Source organism: Zootoca vivipara, chromosome 10 (genome assembly GCF_963506605.1).
Source record: "Zootoca vivipara chromosome 10, rZooViv1.1, whole genome shotgun sequence".
Taxonomy (NCBI): domain Eukaryota; kingdom Metazoa; phylum Chordata; class Lepidosauria; order Squamata; family Lacertidae; genus Zootoca; species Zootoca vivipara.
Window position 1 is genome coordinate 40,953,231 of NC_083285.1, and position 24,830 is coordinate 40,978,060.

Sequence of the window (24,830 nt, forward strand, 5' to 3'; positions counted from 1 at the left end):
GAATGAGAGAAAGCATTCACTGAGAAGTGAACTGACAACCGACCCTGAACTCTCCCCTCCAATGGTACAATTGTCTTAGAACGTGGTTGCTCAACTGGTTACTCAGCATGACTGAATTCCATAGCACTGTGGTCACACATAGCTCCCGTTTGGTCTTTGCTCCCGTCCGGCTTCTGGTCCAGCAGCAGGGGAGGTCAGAGTGACCCTGCTCTCTTGGTTAGATCAGTTCCTGGTGAAGTTTAGGCTTGCAGTGATGCAGGAATGGGTGACCCATTGGGATGGTCTGCCCCTAGGGATATTTGGAACCTGACAATGATTAAGTGCTTCTTAACTCACTGAGTTTCTGCTGCTCTTCCCCAAAGTTCCAAAAGCTTCTCAGCTCATTGCCAGGCAAGAAAATATAGAGAAGATGATGGGCTTCCAGGATTAGCTTAAAGTCAAAGGCTGAGCCACCACACCCCAACAAAATGTCTCTGAGCAGGTCAGAGGTGATCAAGAGGAATGGTGCTTGCCTTTCTTGCCTCAGCCAACATGAGCCATCATTCTTTTACACTCACCCACTTATGGGTAGCCAATAATAATAATAGCCAATAATGATGATGATGATAATTTTATTATTTATACCCCGCCCATCCGGCTGAGTTTCCCCAGTCACTCTGGGTGGCTTACAGCACATATAAAAACACAGTAAAATGTTGCTAGTGACATCTACATTTATGGAATGCTGATTGAACACTGATGACATTTCACAAGTCTCAATATTCAGGTTCTTATTCTCAGTTTGCAGTGCTGCCTTTGCCCACCACTGGTTTAGATGTGTGTGTGTGTGTGCACACGCACGCACCCACACACCCCACAAACGCCATTAGAAAAGAAAATTTACTGCACAATTAACCATTTGGAAGGCTTTTCAAGGCTGCCTCAAACCAAAGCCTGGCATTGAGGTGGAACCTTTAGGTGTCTGTTTTGCCCAGGCTCACCACTCCCTTCCCACAAGAACCAACATAGGTGGGAAACAGGACCCCTGCTTCAAACAGCCAGTACGTTTCCAAGCACAATTCAAAGTGTTGGTGCTGGCCTTTAAAGCCCTAAATGGCCTCAGCCCAGTATACCTGAAGGAGCGTCTCCACCCCCATCATTCTGCCTGGACACTGAGGTCCAGCTCTGAGGGCCTTCTGGTGGTTCCCTTCCTGCGAGAAGTGAGGTTACAGAGAACTAGGCAGAGGGCCTTCTCAGTAGTGGCGCCCAGCCTGTGGAACGCCCTCCCATCAGATGTCAAGGAAATAAATAACTATCTGACTTTCAGAAGACATCTGAAAATGAACATACTCCCAAAGTTAATGTATTTGTTTCAAGTATTACCAATATTGGGGTGAATGAAATGCTTTGCCAAATGGAGAAAAGATATAACAAAGTTTGTATGGAATGGTAAAAGGCCACGTATTAAACACCAGCTACTAATGGATAGGAAAGAAAGAGGGGGATTTTCCCTCCCTAATTTGGAGTTATATCATGCAGCAGCTGGATTGGTCTGGTTAAAAGAGTGGCTAACCTTGGAGAATCCAGAATTGCTGGACCTGGAAGGGGTGGAAAACCGTTTTGGATGGCATTCTTATCTGCTCTATGAGAAGGTTAAAGTCCACAGGGGCTTCTTAACTCATTTAATAAGAAAATCTTTATATTTAATATGGGTAAAATACAAAGGAATTTTAGAACTGAAGATTCTCCTGTGGGCATCACCGATAAATGTAGTAATAGTCAAAAAGTTAAACATGGAAGAAAAGACAGCCATGTACCATGAATTATTGGAAAATAAGCAAAATGAGTTAAAATTAAGAGAATATGACGGGGGGAAATACCTTTCGGATTGGCTTGAATATTTTCAAATTAGAGATTTAATGAAGACAAAAAATTGGGAATTGCTAAAGAAAAATCTAAATTTGAAAAAGCATTGATACAAAAGGACGGAAAGTACATTTCGTGTATATGTGACCTGCTGCTGGAGTGGGAACTCATTGAAGAGCAAACCAAATCAGTAATGGTGAAGTGGGCTCAAGATTTTGGATATAACATCCTCATGGAGCAGTGGGAAAGGCTGTGGAGAGTTGACCTAAAATTTACCGCCTGTTATAATTTGAAGGAAAACATCTTAAAAATGGTGTACAGGTGGTATCAAACACCTGATAAATTAGCCAAAATGTATAAAAATCAATCATCTAGGTGCTGGAGGTGTGATGCGGAAATAGGATCACAAATACACATGTGGTGGAAATATCCAAAGATGTGTAAATACTGGAATGAGATTTATGAAGAACTAAAGAAAATGATAAAACGTGCATCTAAAAAGAAACCAGAAATGTTTCTTCTAAATATAATTCCAGAGGACATCAAAAGTGCCAATAGAACGCTGTTAATGTACGGAATAGTAGCAGCAAGAGTACTAGTCGCGAGAAATTGGAAAAGCAGAAACACACCCAGCATACTAGAGTGGCAAATTCTAATGAAAGAATACTCACAGCTAGCAAAATCCACTGGAAGAATCAGAGGGCAAACAAAACAAAAAATAAAAAAGGAATGGAGGATTTTTGATGATTATATATTGAATAATAAGATATCCAAAATCCAAATGGCAGAACATAATTGAACCCAAATTGAAGTTAAAGGAAAGATAATAATGTAAATAGAATAAGAATTGTGTGAAATGGTAAGGTTAATATTTGTAAATTACAGAGAGGAAAACTGGAAGTCAATATAGAGAAGACGTAAATGATTGTTTAATAAATTATTGTTTTTTGTTTTTGTCTTGTTTTTTGTGTTTTTTCTTTTTCTCTACTGTAAATGATTCTTTTGTATGAATATATTTTTTTCTGTAAACATGTTGTGTGCTAACGTTTTTAAAGAAAGAAACCAATAAAAATCTATTTTCTAAAAAGAAAAGAAAAGAAGAAGACATCTGAGGGCAGCCCTGCTTAGGGAAGTTTTTTATGTTTGATGTTTTATTGTGCTTTTAATTCTTTTGGGAGCCACCCAGAGTAGCTGGGGAAACTCAGCCACATGGGTGGGGTATAAATAACAAATTATTATTATTATTATTAAAAGCAGCCTAAGTGGAAATTGCATTTTTAAGTCCAGGACTATATGCATTCCCTCCATAGAGCACAGCTAACATCAAAGCTGAGAAACAAGTTTAACTGCGGGTGCCTAAAAGTTACCAATAAATATTTCAATCAATGCTATTGCATCAGTACTTATATGGTTATTGTGCAAGAGAGGAGGAAAATGAGAATCTAAGGCAGCTGCAGTTTTACCTGCTTGAGCTTTGACCTCTCACACCCTTATGAAATGCAGGACACAACATCGGAGGGCTACTAGCTAACCTACTTTAACTGCACGCATCTGTGCCCATACATCCCAATTAAGCTTAATTTCTAAAACAAGCCCACTGGGGTCAGGACTATCTATAAAGCACAATAAAGTTGTGAATCTGTACCGGTGAGTGGATCCGGTGGCAAAGGGCTGGGTCCGCCGCTGCACATGCTCAGAGGCACCCTCTTCTCCACTGCGTCTCACACAGAGTCCCAGCACAAATTGTCGAGTCAGACACGGTGGACTTTGCAACAAGTTGTGCAGCCCGCGGCCTGCCCTGCCGTCACCAAGGGACGCCCCCTAACAATCCTGAACACTCAAGAATGCGCGTTAAAGGCTCGAAAAGTCTCTGTTGGCGTTTTCCTACTAGAAATACAGAACTGGACAGGCCCGCGGAAGGGATTTCTTCCATCTCCAAAGCTGCTAACCCAGCGCCAACTCTGTCGAGCATTAACAAATTGGAAGACTGAAAACTTTGCTTAATAATTAAGAAGGGGAAAGTAACGACGTGAAAGTACGAGGCGCCGGACCCGCAGGAACCGCTGCAATGATCCGGCCAAGTCACTCACCGCGCGACGCAGATTTCTGGCTTTCAAGCTGTGCGAATAAAAGCAACTCTCTCTCCCTCTCGCTCTTTTCTCCCCCATCTGCAGCTGCCGGAACCAGAAAGACTTCCCTCTGTGCAGCGAGATGCAAAGAGCAAGCTTGCAGCTCTTAAAGGGACCGAGCGCTCGTTCCTTATGCCTCTTCCTTGCTCTGGATTCCCTTTGAATTCTAGGAATTCAGAGCGCGTCCTATGCAATCCTACACAAGAATTAAATCCTATTTTCACAGCGCGGGCTTTTTGCATGTTTAGTTGGAAGAAAGCCCCGTAAGCCAGGTAAGTTTGCACAGGATAAGACTGCATGGAGGAAATCTCATTGAACATTGCCGAACTTGCTTCCCAGAAAATAGGATAGCGTGGGGTTGCCTTGTAAAATGTAAGTTGTAACTGGGATGTTTGATCATGACCAGGGGCCTGAAAGGAAGTTGGCTTACGAAATGGTGCAGCAAGGAGCATCATGGGTTGAAATCAGCACCCGTCATTGGTAGGCCTATAGCTTGAAATGTGCAAAATATTTTACCATCTTCATTTATACATTTCCACTGTTTTGCGCTGTCTGTCACATGTACAACTATCTACCTGTTGGACAGAAGCTGTGTGTGTCCAAGGTGCAATGAGTCCCTGGCTCTCTACTAGGGTTGCCAGACTCAATAGAGGACAGGACTTCTGTGCCTTTAATTGCCCTGCTCTCTTTTGAGTCTGGAAACCTTAAAGAGAAACCAGCAGACCCTTTGTTTAATTTCCAAGCAAAGGGTCTGCTGGTTTCTCTTTAAGGTTTCCAGACTCAAAAGAGAGCAGGGCAATTAAAGGCACAGAACTCCTGTCCTCTATTGCAGTGTTTCCCAACCTTGTGCCTCCAGATGTTTTGGGACTACAACTCCCATCACTCCTAGCTAGCAAGACCAGTGGTCAGGAATTATGGGAGTTGTAGTCCCAGAACATCTGGAGGCACAAGGTTGGGAAACACTGCTCTATTGAGTCTGGCAACCCTACTCTCTACAAATAATTTTGTTCCCTTGAGCCTAAGGTGGCTGACCTGGAAAAGTCTGAGAGGATGGATGATGAGGCCTTTGGGGACATTATAGCTATGTTCCACTCCAGGGATGATAGTTTCCCTGCTGCAGGGAAAATAAGGACCCCATGCACCTTTTTCAGCTTCTCTGACTGAGCTAAACTGCTGCAGTTTGGATACTACGTTTCCATCCCTGATATTGGTAGCCTAGCCTTCGCACACATGCATACACATTGTTATCCCTATAAGCACTGCATCCAAAACCTCAGTTTCCTGGCTATATTCAAGCCGTCTTGTCACAATGAGAGAAATTTTGCTCTTAACGAAATACATTGAAGCTAACAGCTCCAATGGTCCAATGTAGCCTCCCCTGGTGGCCACTACAGGTGAGTTTAGCCTTGAAAGTTGAATAGAATTGCTGTCCCGTTATAATTTGCAAGCAAAAAGTGATGGGGAACAGCAGGAGTCACTAAGGATTCATACCAGCTTCCAATCCACAGAGGTACAGTAAAAGGCTCCATTCTCTTGTTTGCAGCGCAGCAAAAGTCATGTGGCCAGTGAAACATTTTCATTTCTGAGCTGGAGTTGTAGCTGCCAACTTTCTTCTAGCAGTGCCCTGGCCTGTTGTGTCATCAGAAGTAGATGAAATGTCCTCTGCTTCTTGTGCATGTCAGGAAAAGCTTTACCTTCTGAATTCCTGTTGGCACAGAATTTATGGTTAGGCACATGAGCCTTGCCAGAACGAAGACTGGAGACCAGTGTGGAAAGTAGTTATTGTTTCTCCTTTTCACATTTGTTTAACACAAATGCATGGTTCCCCACACTTTTTGAGAGGAAATTGTGACAGGCAAGGCTCTGGTGCAAACACAGCTCTAGCTTAATAGTCCATAGAAACATCACCTGACAGGCTTAGCCGGCAAATAATTGAGAGGTTGCCCAACACTGAGTCAACACTTTAAAAACTAGATCAATCCTAGTAAAACTCATTTGCAACGATTATTTTGAATAGATCAGGTGTGTGTGTGGTATTTAGCAGCTTTCCCATGAGATCCAAGTTCCACTAAGTCAATCAGCTCTTAGTGGAACTCGGACCTTACTGGAAAGCAATGAATACTACACACCTCTTCATTCAAAATAATCCTAGTAAATGATTTTTACTGGACAAGCTGAATGATCTAAGCATCACATCATCAACAAGGGAATCAATGTTCATTTAAGGGAACAGGCTCGGAAAAGTGAATGTAATATACTTAACAGAATGTAATATACTTAACAGATGGAGCATCAGATTAAGCATCAACAGGAAATCTCTTATGAAGCAACATCTCCTGCATTCAGAGCCAGACTTACCCTTAGCCTTAGCCAGAGTGAGGCAGCTGCCTCAGGCAGCAGCTGTTGACAGGCAAGGAGCAGCAGGGAGGTGATAGAGAACAGAGTTGCAGCCTATGTGTTCCCTCCCAAGAGAGGTGCAGTGAGCCACACTGACCCACTGAAAGGATTGAAGTAAGATGGAATTGTCATTCCAGTCAATGTATACCCATGCCACCCTGTCCATCTCAGTCACCAAGTATTGTGGGCTGTGTTCTATACAATATATGTGTGGTGACAGGGAGAGAGGGAGGGAGGGAGGATGGAAAGGTGTCGGTGCCCAGATCCTGCTGTAATTTCACCATTCTTGCTATATTTATAAATAGTGTTTATTTTATTTAACAAACTTTATATAAGGACATAAGGAGAGCCTGCTGGCCCATCTAGTCCACCATCTTGTTCTCACAATGGCCAACCAGATGCCTGTGGGAAACTGACACGCAGGACCGAAACAGAAGAGCACTCTCCCTTCTTAGGAAGGTGGGGGAGAACTTATGAAAAGGCAAGGGCCTATTACCTCTGCTTAAAGACCTCCAAAGAAGGACAGTCCACCAACTTCTGAGAGAGTCCGTCCCACTGCTGAACAGCTCTTACAGTCAGAAAGTTCTTCCTGATGTCTAATCGGAATTTCTTGTTACTTTAATCCATTGCCTTGCGACATTTCTATTTTTGCTCTTTGAATAGCAGAAACACATAACAAGCTACTTTTTGACATCCCTCATTTTCAAAATAAATTTGTTGTGGGGCAATGTGAGGGGTACTGTTTGAGAAACGGAACCCCAAAGGCTCCTTTTGCACATAGAACAAGTTGAGCAGTTTGGGGGTCCTGGTCCACACAGATTGGCTGATGGATTGATTAATGATAGCACTATCAATGTGCATGGTGCTTTAAGTATTAGAGAACAAGTCCCTGCCCTGAGTAACTATCAATATGAAATACAACAGAAGGGAGATAAAACAGGGAAGGACATGAAGACAGAGGTATCCAAGTCTGATGAAGGTGGTCCTGAATTCATGCTTTGGTCAAACCAACAGTGGGCATTCAGAAACACATAATCTGCTGCTAGAGAACACTAGCTCAGCACCATTGTGTTTTTGCTTTCCTATATCATCTCTCAATCTACAACTTGCCCACAGCTGACTATCAAGACATTGCAAGACCAGTTTCTCTTCTGCATCCCAATTCAGTCAAAATAATACAGTGCTCACTGGTTAATAGGTAACACCAAGAGACTGACCTCTTCTGTGTGATCTTCTACCTAGCACCAAACATGCACATACACAGTGACTAGAACCTCTCTACAGTATTGAGAATGAGCAATAGGGGTTTTTTGTCCATAACTGACCTTGGACCACCCCCCTCTCCGAATGCAGCACGATTTCAAAAGCACTTCTATTGACAGATGCATTATTGGACTGGCTTTTTCAAATACTGGCTTAAAGCAACTCTGGAATTCATGAACCTTTGGACTTTCATACATTTTTGGACAAACTGGTCCATACACACGTTGCCTAACTTACTCCTGGAAGCCACTGTTTGGTGATGACTTTGCACCAGTGTACTCCATGGTGTTTTCTTGCTACAATCTGGGAACATGAGCTTCATTTGCCCTTGGATTTACCCTCTCTCTTTTGCTGAAGTGCTTTTGACAAATTGCAAGGAAGGAAAGTTTAAAAACTAACCAGTACCCTCCCCCCCCCCTAATTTCTCCCTCTTGTCAGTGCTTCCAGCTCTCACCCTTTTGTCTCCATATACACTATACTGCATTTGGCGCACTGCTGCTTCCCCTCCCCCTCCCATCTGGGTTACCGTAGTTTTCGGTAATTGGTCTTGCAGTTGCTCCATGAATAAAATCCCTTTTCTGGAAAAGCTCTGATTTCCTCTTTCCCTCCCAGGAATTGTACAAGATAATTGTATAGGATACTGAAACTACAGAGTTCCTCTTGTGCTCCTACTGATCTGGTTAAACATACTAGTTTTGGGGCACCAGCTGCACTGGACTGACAGGAGACTGTTCTCCAGCACAAGTAAAATATTGAGTGGCAAAAAGCAAAGGTTTCCATACCAATCATCTGGCATCACAATGACATCAGGTGGCCCAATTTTGCCAATGTGGTCTGCAATTAAACCGGCAAAGGCACAGCCCTGTGCTTTGCAAGCACTGATGATCAGCTGATTGTTGGGGCTTACAAAGCACCATATAGGAGCTTTACTTGGGGTTTTGCAAGCCCTCTTTCTGCTCAGCTTTGTCTTTACCTGCCCTATACCCAGTGCTGATACTCACCACGACATTGTTACAGTAAGTGCCACGATTTTGACCAGTGTTGGGGGGTGGGGGAAGGTGCCAGTACTGTGTATCCTTGAGTACCCCCAGAAATACCTGACTTAATACGTGACCACTCTGGCACCACAGCAAAATCCCACCAGCCATTTGGGTTCTGGATGGGCTTCCTATCTGAAAAGAAAAGTAGGTTTCAGACATGTATAGGGACATAGGGATCAAACAAGCATGGTAACACATTTGGACAGGGAGAATTGTGTGTCATGGGCTTTGGTTCTTTCTCTTGTTGTTGTTTAGTCGTTTAGTCGTGTCCGACTCTTCGTGACCCCATGGACCATAGCACGCCAGGCACTCCTGTCTTGCACTGCCTCCCGCAGTTTGGTCAAACTCATGTTCGTAGCTTCGAGAACACTGTCCAACCATCTCGTCCTCTGTCGTCCCCTTCTCCTAGTGCCCTCCATCTTTCCCAACATCAGGGTCTTTTCCAAGGATTCTTCTCTTCTCATGAGGTGGCCAAAGTATTGGAGCCTCAGCTTCACGATCTGTCCTTCCAGGGAGCACTCAGGGCTGATTTCCTTAAGAATGGATAGGTTTGATCTTCTAGCAGTCCATGGGACTCTCAAGAGTCTCCTCCAGCACCATAATTCAAAAGCATCAATTCTTCGACGATCAGCCTTCTTTATGGTCCAGCTCTCACTTCCATACATCACTACTGGGAAAACCATAGCTTTAACTATACGGACCTTTGTCGGCAAAGTGATGTCTCTGCTTTTTAAGATGCTGTCTAGGTTTGTCATTGCTTTTCTCCCAAGAAGCAGGCGTCTTTTAATTTCGTGACTGCTGTCACCATCTGCAGTGATCAAGGAGCCCAAGAAAGTAAAATCTCTCACTGCCTCCATTTCTTCCCCTTCTATTTGCCAGGAGGTGATGGGACCAGTGGCCATGATCTTGGTTTTTTTGATGTTGAGCTTCAGACCATATTTTGCGCTCTCCTCTTTCACCCTCATTAAAAGGTTCTTTAATTCCTCCTCGCTTTCTGCCATCAAGGTTGTGTCATCTGCATATCTGAGGTTGTTGATATTTCTTCCGGCAATCTTAATTCCGGCTTGGGATTCATCTAGTCCAGCCTTTCGCATGATGAATTCTGCATATAAGTTAAATAAGCAGGGAGACAATATACAACCTTGTCGTACTCCTTTCCCAATTTTGAACCAATCAGTTGTTCCATATCCAGTTCTAACTGTAGCTTCTTGTCCCACATAGAGATTTCTCAGGAGACAGATGAGGTGATCAGGCACTCCCATTTCTTTAAGAACTTGCCATAGTTTGCTGTGGTCGACACAGTCGAAGGCTTTTGCATAGTCAATGAAGCAGAAGTAGACGTTTTTCTGGAACTCTCTAGCTTTCTCCATAATCCAGCGCATGTTTGCTATTTGGTCTCTGGTTCCTCTGCCCTTTCGAAATCCAGCTTGCACTTCTGGGAGTTCTCGGTCCACATACTGCCTAAGCCTGCCTTGTAGAATTTTAAGCATAACCTTGCTAGCGTGTGAAATGAGCGCAATTGTGCGGTAGTTGGAGCATTCTTTGGCACTGCCCTTCTTTGGAATTGGGATGTAGACTGATCTTCTCCAATCCTCTGGCCATTGCTGAGTTTTCCAAACTTGCTGGCATATTGGGTGTAGCACCTTAACAGCATCATCTTTTAAAATTTTAAATAGTTCAGCTGGAATATCATCACTTCCACTGGCCTTGTTATTAGCAGTGCTTTCTAAGGCCCATTTGACTTCACTCTCCAAGATGTCTGGCTCAAGGTCAGCAACCACACTACCTGGGGTGTACGAGACCTCCATGTCTTTCTGGTATAATTCCTCTGTGTATTCCTGCCACCTCTTCTTGATGTCTTCTGCTTCTGTTAGGTCCTTACCACTTTTGTCCTTGATTATGGTAATCTTTGTACGAAATGTTCCTTTCATATCTCCAATTTTCTTGAACAGATCTCTGGTTTTCCCCATTCTATTGTTTTCCTCTATTTCTTTGCATTGCTCATTTAAGAAGACCCTCTTGTCTCTCCTTGCTGTTTTTTGGAAATCTGCATTCAGTTTCCTGTATCTTTCCCTATCTCCCTTGCATTTTGCTTGCCTCCTCTCCTCCGCTATTTGTAAGGCCTCGTTGGATAGCCATTTTGCTTTCTTGCATTTCCTTTTCCTTGGGATGGTTTTCGTTGCTGCCTCCTGTATAATGTTACGAGCCTCCATCCATAGTTCTTCAGGCACTCTGTCCACCAAATCTAAATCCTTAAACCTGTTCCTCACTTCCACTGTGTATTCATAAGGGATTTGATTCAGATTGTATCTTACTGGCCCAGTGCTTTTTCCTACTTTCTTCAGTTTAAGCTGGAATTTTGCTATAAGAAGCTGATGATCTGAGTTACAGTCAGCTCCAGGTCTTGTTTTTGCTGACTGTATAGAGCTTCTCCATCTTTGGCTGCAGAGAATATAATCAATCTGATTTCGATGCTGCCCATTTGGTGATATCCATGTGTAGAGTCGTCTCTTGTGTTGTTGGAAGAGAGTGTTTGTGATGACCAGCTTGTTCTCTTGACAGAACTCTATTAGCCTTTGCCCTGCTTCATTTTGAACTCCAAGGCCAAACTTGCCAGTTGTTCCTTTTATCTCTTGATTCCCTACTTTAGCATTCCAATCCCCTGTAATGAGAAGAACATCCTTCTTTGGTGTCATTTCTAGAAGTTGTTGTAGGTCTTCATAGAATTGGTCAATTTCACTTTCTTCAGCACCGGTAGTTGGTGCATAAACTTGGATTACTGTGATGTTAAAAGGTCTGCCTTGGATTCGTATCGAGATCATTCTGTCATTTTTGAGATTGCATCCCATTACAGCTTTTGCCACTCTTTTGTTGACTATGAGGGCCACTCCATTTCTGCTACAGGATTCTTGCCCACAGTAGTAGATATGATAGTCACCCGAACTGAATTCGCCCATTCCCTTCCATTTTAGTTCACTGATGCCCAGGATGTCGATATTTATTCTTGTCATCTCATTTTTGACCACATCCAGCTTACCTCCACTCATGGTTCTTACATTCCAGGTTCCTATGCAATATTTTTCTTTACAGCATCGGACTTTCCTTTCGCTTCCAGGCATATCCGCAACTGAGCATCCTTTCGGCTTTGGCCCAGTCGCTTCATCAGCTCTGAATCTACTTGTACTTGTCCTCCGCTCTTCCTCAGTAGCATGTTGGACGCCTTCCGACCTGAGGGGCTCATCTTCCAGCGTCATAACTTTTATATGCCTGTTGTCTTTGTCCATGGAGTTTTCTTGGCAGGGATACTGGAGTGGCTTGCCAGTTCCTTCTCCAGGTGGATCACGTTTAGTCAAAACTCTCCACTATGACCTGTCCATCTTGGGTGGCCCTGCATGGCATAGCTCATAGCTTCTCCGAGTTATTCAAGCCCCTTCGCCACGACAAGGCATTGATCCATGAAGGGGGGTTCTTTCTCTACCAGCATCAAAAAGGAATCACTTTCCTGGAAAGCCTTTGTCACAGTTCCTTAATGAACTGGTTTGGTCCTAGAGGAGGAGGGGAGGAGCTTCTGTGAAAAGACCCACTAATCTGCTTCCTGGCAGGAGGAAAATTGGCTCAATCTTTCACTTACCAAAATATAAGGATTCTTAAAGGAACCTGTAAAGAGAAAGATGTAGTGTAAATCTACTTATTAAAAAGAGCTACAGACCTCTTTCTTTTTTTAAACAATCCCAGGTATATAGCGGTGTTACAATTTTTTAATGAATATATTCCAAATAATAATTGTCTGGGTAATATTAGAAGCAGGTTTTTTTCTGGGGGTACTCCAGGATATACAGTACTGGCAGCTCCCCCCCAAAAAAGTTAAAAGTGTGGCATTTATTATACCTCATGGTTAGTACCAGCACCATATACACTGGTTACAAGCATATTTCAGATGCATTGAATTTCAGTATTATTTAGAGATTTCTAGCTTTTGCTAATTTATCCAGAGACTCAAAATCCTAGGCAGCAATTGCACAAGTAGGGTAGAAACATATAGAAGCCCAGAAACCATTTGATGACTCAGGAGGATTGTTTTGTCTCCTTGGCAGGTGTTTCTGTCAAAACCTTGGTTGATCTCTGGAATCAAGAAATGGCCTGGGTGGTTGACAGAAGGTACTCCTGAGCATCCCCACCCACCAGGCAAAACTTGGGTTGATGAAACGGTAGGCATGATGGAGACTAGAGATGGAGAAAAACTCATTATTAATCCAAGGAGGCCTAGACTAGACTTCATGTTAGGACCTCTTGTAGTAATGAATTCTAGTTTGACTATGCATTGTGCAAAGTAATTAATTCATTTTGCCTGTTCAGAGTCTTCTAACATTCAGCTTCACTGGATGGTTGTAATAGGGAGAAGGAAAAACGTTTCTCTCTGCCCATTTTTTCCACTTCCTAGGTCCCTGTACAATTTGATACAACTTGGATGCCACAGTTAGAGCAAATCCAGTGGATAGAACTTCAGCAACCCCATGCCATGAATACTTCTCAGTTTGTGAAGTCCAATGATGTGGAAAGGATACATAGGAGGTACGAAGTCAACTACTCGCAAACCTCAACTCTTGCCTGCTGCCAAGAGCGCTTTTGGTCACCCTGAACTGCTGTTCCAGCTGCATCTGTTCCTACAGAAGTCAGATCTATCAATTTTCTAGAAAAAGAGGTGCCGGAACTCTCCATTGAACACCTCCCTTGTTTTCTTAGAATGGCAATGGCGCCCACCTGAGAGGTCCCAGAGTTGACTTCCGGCTTAAAAAAACACCTGGAGTGATCCATGGTGACCCCCCCCCCTTTCTTCTCTATCAAGACCAGATTACTGCAAAGTGCTCTACATGGACCACCTCTGAAAAACATCCAGAAATGGGTCATTGGCACCGAATGTGATAGTATGTTAACAGGAGCTAGTTCGGGGGGGGGCGGGGGCGGCGGCACATTACACCTCTGTTAGAATAGTTGCATCAGCTTCTAGACTTGTTTCCAGGCACAATTCAAAGTGCTGATTTTTTAACCCTTTAAAGCTGAAAACAACTTGGGGGCATGATATTATTCTATTTATTTTTATTTTTGCTTCTGCTTCTGATTTTATTTTTGATTGCTATTACGGTAATTCTGCTTTTAATAAAAGTGTCCAGTAGCACCTTAGACTCAGAGACCAGCTAAGTTTGTTCTGGGTATAAGCTTTCATGTGCATGCACACTTCTTCAGATACCTCTGCTTTTAATGTTACTGTCTGCTGCCTTGGGACTAGAGTGAAAAGCAGACTACAAATACTTAAAATACTGCCTTATGAGCCTCCCTGCTCTTTAAGACCAGCAGGGCAGCCTCTTCCTTTGGTCCGAACCCTGGCTGAGCGAGCACATCCAGCAGGTACATAGGTCCTAGGATAAGCAACAGTATGGAACTCTGCCTAGTAAGGCTTGACTTTGCTCTGATGACCTGTCATATGGTTAAGAACAGGCATCCCCAAACTTCGGCCCTCCAAATGTTTTGGACTACAATTCCCATCTTCCCCAACCACTGGTCCTGTTAGCTAGGGATCATGGGAGTTGTAGGCCAAAACATCTGGAGGGCCGCAGTTTGGGGGTGCCTGGTTAAGAAGATATGACCTTCCCTGTCCTGCCGCTGCTCTGCATGCTTGAGATTTTACTGATCACTTGTTTTAAGGCAGGGGTCAGCAAACTTTTTCAGCAGGGGGCCGGTCCACTGTCCCTCAGACCTTGGGGGGGGCGGACTATATTTTGGGGGAAAATCTGAACAAATTCCTATGCCCCACAAATAACCTAGAGATGCATTTTAAATAAAAGGACACATTCTACTCATGTAAAAACACCAGGCAGGCCCCACAAATAACCCAGAGATGTATTTTAAATCAAAGCACACATTCTACTCATATAAAAACATGCTGGTTCCTGGACTGTCTGTGGGCCGAATTTAGAAGGTGATTGGGCCGCATCCGGCCCCCAGGCCTTAGTTTGGGGACCCCTGTTTTAAGGGATGCTTAAGTTGTTGTGTGTTGTTTTTTAAGTATGTTGGAAGCCCGCCGTTGAGCATTTAAACAAAAACCCTTGAAAGGTGGGATAAAAATGTGCGCTAAAAATACAGAGTAGTTAATAAATGTATTTAAACTGAATTAATTTATCGACTGAATCATTAAAAAGCAAACAAGCAACCAGCTACCAGTTTTCTAATCCTTGGCATTAAATTTGCTTTTGTGGCTTGTAGGATTTTGCTTGCCACGCTCTGTAGCAGCCTCAAGTGCACAAGAGCACCAGGCACTAGGACAGGTGGCTCTGGGCCAATTGCTCTCTCTTCACTTAACACAGGATCCTTGTGAAGATGATAAAGTGTTGTGTGTGTGTGCTTTTAATAAATAAGGAGGGAGGGAGGGAGAGAGGGAGACCCTAGTGTATGTTACCTTGAGCTCCTGGGAGGAATGGCCGAACAAGAGAACTATGCAATGTACAAAATTAATGGAAGTTTCTCAGATGGGGCTGGAACTCTAGACGGGCCCTGCTGCTTCTGCGCCGAAATCCGTGCAGTGGAAATGCTAATTATCAACTGGCGGTCATTAATGCAAGCATTCCCCCTCATTTCGAACATGTTCTTTTGATTTTGCATTAATAGGCACCTTCTGTTGCGTCACACGGGCGGGGAGAAGAAGCGGAGTAGGGAAGAACCCCCGCCCCTTCTCTGCGTTTCTGAATAAGGGGGGCAATTGCGAGTTGTTCCTTAAGTGCCTATTCCTGGAATGAGGAACTTTGAGGCCGGTTCCTTGGGCAGCGCGCGAGTTTCCCGCACGCGACGCGCTGCAAAACTGCTGCCCCCCCCCACCTCCGCCGGGAAGCCCGCGCGCCTGGAGCTGGAGCTGCGCGTTGCTCTCGCTCGGAAGAGCTCCGCAGTTCCCAAATCTTACTCTTCACTTGGTTCCTTGTCTTATTTTTTAATACTCGATTGGGGGGCGGGCGGGACTTTTCTCTCCTATCCTTCACTGAGAGGTTTGGTGGGGATTTACCCCCCATTAAACAGCCAAAGAGAGGCGTTCGCAGTTTTGCAAATTGAGTACATTTCTTTCTCCATGCAGAAACCTTTCAGGGTTCTCCAGCAAGAGGAAAGCCAACGAAAAGATTTCCCTGCTTTGTAGCAAAGTGCAATGAAGTACCGTAAGTATGCAAAGTTCCTTTTGTTTTTTTGAGCTGCTTCAGGGAAGACCGGGAAGGGGGGGGTCGACTGGAAGCGGAGGGGTTTTTTGGGGGGGTATAGGGAATATCTGGTTCCCCTACCAGTTAAGCCACCGACGTCATGAAGGTAAGAGAGCCAGACTGAAGCTGCAAACCTAACCCCACTTACCTGGGAGGAATCCCTAATTCATAAGACTTACTAGAGAGTAGCTGTGCTTAGGACCCTGGTGCAAGCAAGTTAACTTTGGCTCTCCTTGAAATAGAAGATGCTGATGTTAAATCCTGACTGGGACCTAAGTTCAATGGACTTAGTCTGGATCCAGCCCTATATCTATAACTGAAAAAACTGGCCGTTCTCCTAAGTGTTGCTGTTGTTTCCCCGCGCAAGGCTTTCGGATAGCTGCCGAAGCACGCAAACGGTGCGCCCGGCTCTCCTCCCGCGCTCGAAGGCAGCCGCGAGCCCCGCAAACAAAGCGCTCGGCTGCCAGGAATGCCGCGGAAGGATCCGCATCTGGGACCAATTAGTTGGGGATGTTCCTGCGAGCTAATCTGGCGGCGGGAACCGTGCGGTGGAAAGAGACCTAGTCCCCTCCCCCTTCTCTCTCCCCCCCCCTCCCGATGGAAAGCTGTGCTGTTAGTTACCCCTGCCTGCTTCAAACGGGTTATTTGAGTCACATCTCGGGAAGGAAACCGTGGCTAACCTCAAAGCCTTTTTTAATAGCTCCTGGATATGAAGAGAGACTGCAAAAGTAGTTAAACAAGAACAGATGTTGGTGTTGCAAACACCGTGCCCTTGATTTAGAAGTCCGGACTTGATTTAGAGCAGCCAACCCTAGAAAGCTGTAGAAATCTGGTGGCAATTGCCCAATCAAGAAGAGCCCCTGCAGGATCAGGCCCAAGACCAGTCTGGTCCAGCCCCCTGTTCTCGCAGTAGCCAACCAGATGCTTATGGGAAGCTCACAACAAGTAGGACCTGAGTGCAAGAGATACCCCCCACTTGTGACTCCTATTAAGTGGGGCTCTGCCTTTGGCATTGGATATAATAACCATTGTATCTTTCATGGATTTGCCTAACTCTCTTTTAAAGCTGGTGGTTATTGCTGCATCTTTTTAGGAGCCAATTCCAACATTCAGCTTCATTGGATGGCTGTGGGTTCTAATATTACAAAGAGTGTGAGAGAGCCTGCTCCGTGTCCACTTTCTTCATCCTCTGAATGGTCTTCTTCCTGGTCTTCTTACCCCAGATGTTTACTTGGAAGTAGGGTCCTCTTTCTTCACTGAGACATATGCCACTTAAGTAAGTATGCATCTGATTGTTGCTTTAAAGTCTTTGCAATGTGACTTAGAACAGTTTGTGTCGCTTCTGTCCATTGTGCTACCACTTCAGGGGCTCCCACTTGGAATAGGCTTGCTAAACGCAGGCTAGTTCACTATGAGCCCCTTGATGTTCTTCTTCAAAGCTTAGAAAAGCATAGAATTGGAACCGGATGGGGCATTGGAGATCCTTTAATCCAGTCCTGTGCTCGGTGCTGGATCTTGTACCAAACACATCCCTGAGAAATGACTACCTAATCTTATATTGCCATGCCCTATTTTAAACACATGATCTGCTTCTTTCAAAGCAAGGGTTTGTTTGTTGGTCACTTGGAAGCCTGCACTTAGTTGCCAAGTAATCTGAAAATAATTGTAAAATGCAGGTGCTGTAATATAGGCAGCATTGTAACAAATTATATTTTGAAATATAGGAATTTCTATGTATGGTAATACTGGATTTGTTAGCAGGCTCTTGGCTGTAAGCTGGTACCACTGAATGCTTAATATTTATGTTGCTCACTCCTGAGTACTTGCATTATATGGCACAAAGGATGAGATTGTTTGGAGCAGGAGGACAGTTACCTAATAATGCTGCTTAGTATTTGGAATACTGTCTACTGGATGCTACACCTCAAAAAGGGTTTTGTGGGGCTGGAGAAAGTTCAGAAAAGGACAACAAAAACAGTCAAGGGACTAGAGCACCTCCCCTGTGAGAAGTTAAAATGCTTGCAGATTTTTGGTTTAGAAAATTTATTGGGAAACATAAATGGGGAAAGTGCCATTGCAGTCATTGTTCAAAACATGCTTTGCCTTTCCTTAAAATGTGCTGTATTGCCAGTATTTTTGTCATTTTATCTGCATTCCTAAAATGGCTAAATATGCTCTATGTGCTCCAAAGTGCTTCCGTTCCATTAATGTGGGGGCAAGATGGTAGGAAGAGTTAGGGGAAGGGTGAGATTTCTTGGGCACGAATTTTGAGTGAGTTCTCCCTTAGTAAAATATATAATTTGCAGCTACTATGTTCTGTGTTCCTGTGTGGAAAAAAGTGGGGTCATATGGATTTACGAAGTTCAGACTATATCTATTTGGTATAATATTGGTATTTTGAGAGCAGGTGACAAATGAATATGAACATATCTATGTTCTCAAGAGCAGCTGGCAGGTTGCCATATTTCAAACAGTTAAATTCAAAAAGTAAAATTGAGCTTTTTTAAAATAAAAAAAGCTTTTTGGGGAAAACCTATCCGCAAAATAGTGATTTTAAGTTTTTTGAGCTGTTTACGCTGCTTCTTCCATTGCATTCTCATGCATCTGGGTTTTCCCTGACATTTTGACGGTTCAGCAAAATTCCCCCTGGCACCATTTTTACACCCGAAAACCAGGACATGTCATGAATTTTTCTGACATATGGCAAGCCTAGAGTAGCATCATTTATAACTTAGTTTGTAACAAAATCTGGTCAGTCACAATGAGTGTAGGGCATAATTTGGTGCACTATTTTTGGTATTAAATAGTTGTCCAATATAGTCTGATGAGGAGTGCTGCATTGTAACCAAAATAGTAGATACAAATGCTTTACTCGAATGTTACTCGAATGTTAAGATTCACAAAACTTAACATTTTAATGAATAAACCACCTGCCATCTTGTTCGGATTGAGAAATAAAACAAATGAACCTCCTTAGGCTGCATTGGCAACACATTCCTATAATGTTCCTGTTCCGTCACAGAACTGCTGCATAACCCAGAGATTCCTACCTTGTGAGTTGGTGCCAGTGGCATAAATTAATAAGTCAAAGGTAGTATCTTTCCTTAAGTGTGGAGCCCATGCTTATCTTTCTGTAAGGACAGCTGACCCCATTCTGAGATTGAAGTGGTTATATAGAACAGATTGCTGCCTCAAATAACCATGATTAGATCTTCATTGCTGTTTTATACTTATAATCAAATGTCTCATAACATTGCAAGATTGGCAAATGTGATTATTTCAATCATATAATTCATTTATAATAATTGTAAGCTAACTAAATAAAAAAGGTAACGTGCATTTGGAGGTGCTATCGTTTTCTCTCTCTGCCTTTCTAATCAGTGTGAAGATATAACAGGCTTTCTCTGGTGGTTTAATTATAGACTGGCAGCCCCTCTTCATGGCTTTACTTCGTTGGGGAGCGGACTAGTCTGTTAACAGGAAGAACCTCTGATACGAATTTGAGTCAGCACACTTCCAAGAACTGCTTTCAAGGTACTTGATAATGCATGTTCTCTCCTGTTCTGCTTTGCTGCTTTCTCCCCTAGTACTGTATCTCTTACGCTTATCAGTGTTTGCAGCCTCTATATTTTTCGCCCTCTTATCATTTTTGCTATTTGTTTACTTTTTTAAAAGTATTTATGTACTACCCTCTCATAGAATATCAGGATGGTGCACAGCAACATAAAAACTCAACACACACGCAACAGTGCAGAACAACAAATTTGCTAGCTAAGATTCTTCACGCTCGGTTTGGACTTTCAGTATCATCTTTGTGTGATAAGATGCCTCTCTGTTGGCAAATTTCATTTCTGCTCCAATCTAGAGTGAGACTTTGGGAGTTACAGTGGTACCTCGGTTTACAAACACAATTGGTTCCGGAAGTCTGTACTTAACCTGAAGCGTACTTAACCTGAAGCGAACTTTCCCATTGAAAGTAATGGAAAGTGGATTAATCCGTTCCAGACAGTTCCGCAGAGTACTTAAACTGAAAATACTCAAACCAAGGCATACTTAAACTGAGGTATGACTGTACTTTTCTCTTTGTAGTATCAAGTTCTCCCCGCCGCCTCCCCGCCCCCAAAATCAGGAGAGCAAATGGGGAGTGCAAAAGTCCCAGTTTATATATGCTGTTCTTTGTGCCAGTGATACTGTTTGACAGGAACTGATTTTGCAGCGCAGTCCACGTCTACTCAGCATTTTCAGCTTGGTCAGAGCATAGCATTTCTCTCTCTGCTCTTGAATTCCATAATTTCAGCAACGTTTTTTTCACATCGTCAAGAATTAATGCAATCCCAGGTCAGTTCCCTTATAAGGAGAGAAAACTGGAGAAATTGTGTTTTTATTGCCGTGTGTGAAAAGGAACATTTTCTCAGAATCACAATCCTTATGTAGGCAAAATAGGAGATAGCAAGAGGCTTGGGGGGAAAACCCAAGTTTTGCAAAAGTACAAAGAAACTTTTTGAGGTGGGGAGAACGGCTGCATTCATGTCAGCAGGCCAGGGGAAACCCATGCTTTGCAAAAATGCAAAGCAACTTCAGGGGAAAAACTAAGAGAGAAAAAACTCAACCCAGTGAAGATGGAGCATGTTCAGTGGTCACAGGATGCTGAGTGTGCGCATGGAGTGGGGGAGGGGAAGGAGGGGGTGGCAACAGAATGGAGTATCCTGGAAAAAACTGTGGCTGGAAGGAATCGTGAACACAAACTTTTCACACTGCAACATTTTGTTTTAGGATCTACTTCTATCTGTTCATTTACAAATATACAAAGTGGCACTAGTCTTAAGTTGGATCTGGGCTGATTTTGCAACTCATCACCACTCTAGTTTGCTTTTTGCAATTCAAACTGTTCCCCATCCTTTGGTGTGTGCCTGTGCACACAGAGAACACTGATTTCAGACTCTGCCCTGAGCAATAGTTGCAACCTTTGCAGTGCCCTTGAGTAGGCATGAACCATCAAAAGCCATAAAAGAAGCTGTCTGTCTATCTAATCTTCTTTTGATGCCCCACAAAAGCATTCCCCTAACATCAGTGCTTCATCTTAGGATATGAATATGTTGCTTTAGATTCCTCTCCAGAGATTCTCTCTTAATTTTACATCAGCATTGCTAATGGACTCACATTGTTGCCTTTTTAATCCATCTCCCATATAGCCTACCTTCCTTCAAGGAGCTCAAGGTGTTATATGCATGCACAATTTACCGCATTTTTCCATGTATAAGATGACATTTTTTCCCTGAATTTTTTGTGATAAATTGAGGGTCGTCTTCTACAAGGGTTAATATGCTAAGTAAGCAAGGGCTGGGGTAGCAGAGAAATGTTGGAGAGGAGGCTGCTTACCCGCTCTTTCCAGCTTAGGAAGAGTATTTGGTGAGTGCCAGTATGTGGTGTATTACGGCACCAGTTCCATCAGCCAGAGGGTGGGGGGGAATCCTCGGAAAAACTGCTCAACAGCTCAGCGAACTTACAAAAGAAACTCAACAACTGTTGAGGGCTCCAAAAATAGGGGTCATCTTATACATGGAGTCGTGTTATACACGGAAAAATACGGTATCTTAAAAACAACCCTGTGAGGTAGGTTAGGTTGAGAGACAATAACACACTGAGGTCCCCAGTGGAAATTTGAACCTTGGTCTGCCAAATCCCAGCCTAAGGGTTCACCCACATGGAAGTTTAATGTGGATTGAAGCAACCGGTGTATGTCTCTCTCTCTCTGATTTTTGTGGTGTCCACACAGCATCCCCATCCTAGTAACAGCTACTACTTCTCCCCACTAAATTTGGATTTTCCCAATCCACAGATAAATCTCAATAAAGGGAGAAAACCCAGTGTAAGATCACATGCTACTTGCCCATGAACGCAATGTATTTAAATGTGTGGTGATGGTTTTCTATTGCTACACTGTTTACTTCCATCAACCCAAAGGAAAGGATGTGGCCTTTTCTTTTTTACTGGTTGTTACTGAAGGTACTATCACGGTATTTTTATTTTTAAAACGTTACTGTTGCACAGAAGTGCTGTTGCACAAAACAGCTGTATTAAAATAAAAATAATAATTAATTGCTTTTGCAGGTACAGGAAGCAGGAAAGGAAAATGAGGGTAAAGGAAGCGGTAGTCTTTCATGCAAGCAGCTCCAGATCCTTTCCTGGTTTGAAGCAACATACACTTTTTTTATAAAAAGAAGAAGAAGTTGTTTGCTCTTCTTTGCAAATCTAGTACCTATATCTTCAGAGCAAGAATTACATTTTAAAAGGTATGGACAAACTACTTGGAGCAACACACACATTTTAAACTTGCTTTTACTGCTGTTTAGTGCAAATCTGGCATATTATGCATTAGGTTGTTTTTTAGTCTTGGGTCTATCTGTTTTTAATGCTTGTCGGTCATTTTGAGTTCATTTTTTTAAAGTGACACAATAATAGTATAAATGTGGGCCCACTAGTTCATTTATTACTGTTTCAGAAGCAATCTGTGCCTTTTGTCTCCAGCACCTGCAGTTGGAAGTTTTAAAGGCACTGAAAATAAGTTTTAATAAAGTATTTTATTGTTTAGTTCTTTATACCATGAGACGTTAAGAAAAAAGTTTGATGGTTCTTGGAAATGCAGAGAAATTATTCTGAAATGTGTGTTACAATTCCAAAGGATAGTGGAAACTTCAAATTCTGCCAAAAGCTGGGAGTGGGGCAGTTACGAGCTATTTTGGTACAATTCATAACTATGATTAGTCATGCCAGAACACTGAAGGCAACCATGTTGAAATAACCATTCTTTGCTGCCATTTGCTGCAAGAGACTAACATGGCTCCTTTCACCAGCCTGGTACCCTTCAGATATTTTTGACTTAAACTCCAATTGTCCCCAGTCATCTGAAGGGCACCAGGTTTGCAAAGCAAGTGTGGACTTCTGAGGTAGGGAAATAAACTACATACAGTGGTACCTTGGTTTACAAACACAATTGGTTCCGGGAGTCTGTACTTAACCTGAAGCGAACTTTCCCATTGAAAGTAATGGAAAGTGGATTAATCCGTTCCAGACAGGTTCGCGGAGTACTTAAACTGAAAATACTCAAACCGAGACGTACTTAAACCGAGGTATGACTGTACTAGTGACTACATACTAGTGCTCCCCAACTTTCTACTTGTTTGATTTTTACAGTGGTATTTAGATACAGCCGCTTCTGTCTTCCATATGCCATTGCTTACCTTAAATTCACCCCTTTTGCCCAAGGCCCCCAAACTTACCCTCTCATTGTGTGTGTGTGTGTGCGTGTGTGTTGCAGGACTGAATATAAAGACAATGGTGGCATCTTCCTGTGATTTGCAGGCTCTCTGAGAGATGATCGGAGAGAAGGCAGATGAACAAACTCGGCAGCTTTTCCGCTTCACAGAGGCAAAGCCAAGAATCTCCTTTTAGCCCAACGTCAACCAGATTGTTGTCTCACTACCGTGCATTTCATGATCATGAATGGGAAGTGGTGGAACGGTCGCTTGGCCTCCTGCAGGCCAGTGGATTTTACTGGGGCCCTTTGTCTGTTCATGAGGCCCATGCTAGGCTACTGCAAGAGCCAGTGGGGACCTACTTGCTGCGAGACAGCTCACAGGGAAACTGCCTTTTCAGCCTCAGCGTCCGCATGCCGTCTGGACCCGTCAGCCTCCGGATCTCTTTCCGCAAAGGCTACTTTTGGCTGAAGGACTGGTTTTCGGACTGTGTACTGAGGTTGCTTGAACTAGTGGTGGCAGGAACCCGGACTAAACCCCTCCACTGTGATGCAATGGGAGAAGCTCCTCTAGTATTTTCTGAGCCCCTCTGCAGGGATCTTAGGACTGTGCCCACGCTGCAGGAACTCTGCCAACGTGCCTTACCTGCTTCCAGCAGGACTGGGCAGGGCAGTTGTTGGACTCTATCTCTTCGTTGGCAACAGAAATGCCAAAATGTGTATGGCAGGCAAAAATACGCAAATATTGATGCCGCCAATGCGCTAACAGAATGAGTCATTGCTTTTCTTGCTTTCTTAGGGTCTGTTTCAGATTCATTTTATAGGCTGGAGGTAAACATTGCCTTTCATCCACAACTTGGTATTCCAGCTGCCTAAGCCAGTCTTTCCTGATGGAACATTGAAACTTGGTTTCACAGATCTGATGCTGAGATAGGACTTAGTTGAATGCTGATCTCTAGAACCAGAGAGGCATTGTTCTGTGTATATGGGAGATTATTGGAAAACTTAGGCTGCTACCACTTACCTGCGAGTAAGCTTCATTTAACTCAACAAAACTCACTTTGAGTCGACATGTAGTCGTAGAAGACATCACTGTTGTAACTGCAGCCAAGCCTCCTTTTCAGCAGTGTCTCTAGCCTTTCTCCTCCATGCATCTCCCTAAATTCTCTTTCCCACCGGGGACTGTCCTCATTGTGTCAGGGTAGGAAGTAGAAGGCTTTTATTTTAGCACTTCCCAGCAACTTCATTATTTGGCTTAAGATTAGCATTATTTTATAAGAAAAATGTGAGTCTTTAATACAGTAGTCAAGATTATTGTATTCGATGATTCACACTTAAGTGGAATTTAATAATTATTAAAAAGAATCTATATCAGATTAAAGTAAAACCAAACAACCCCAACTACCTAAAACAAGTGGTATTCAATTGAACAAGGGATTCAATTGAGAATAAGAAATGTAAAAGGTGCATATTCAGAGTAAAAGGGTAAGTAGAGGTTTTTCTCTAGGTCTAGGCTTACTCAGGCTATAATCCTATACCCTCTTACCTGGGGACAAGCCCCACAGAACTCACATTGAACATCCAAATAGGCACAAATAGGCAGTATAATAATAATTTAGTAATTGTCCTAATCTGCAGTGATTAAAAAAGGTGCCTGAAAAGC

At 43.2% G+C, this 24,830-nt stretch overlaps 1 protein-coding gene and 1 long non-coding RNA gene across 6 annotated transcripts in view; one reads left to right on the forward strand and one right to left on the reverse strand.

Annotated features, from left to right (window-relative positions):
* The window catches only part of SERHL2 (serine hydrolase like 2), a 17,946-nt gene extending 13,880 nt beyond the window's left edge, over positions 1-4,066 (reverse strand). For 3 of the 4 annotated variants that reach the window (XM_060279753.1, XM_060279752.1, XM_035126730.2), the window contains exon 1: positions 3,936-4,066. The gene's annotated coding sequence lies outside the window, so the exon portion shown is untranslated. The remainder of the gene's footprint in view (positions 1-3,935) is intronic. The other variant, XM_060279754.1, reaches the window with a different exon arrangement.
* Positions 4,037-23,238, forward strand: LOC118090707 (uncharacterized). 2 transcript variants are annotated; one of them, XR_009558276.1, is made up of 5 exons: positions 4,037-4,246; positions 15,806-15,873; positions 17,006-17,188; positions 19,294-19,446; positions 22,024-23,238. It is a non-coding gene; the product is annotated as an uncharacterized LOC118090707 (long non-coding RNA). The 2 variants fall into 2 exon arrangements; XR_004693299.2 differs by lacking the exon at positions 4,037-4,246 and having other exon boundaries at positions 15,571-15,873.
* Positions 23,239-24,830: the final 1,592 nt, after the last annotated feature.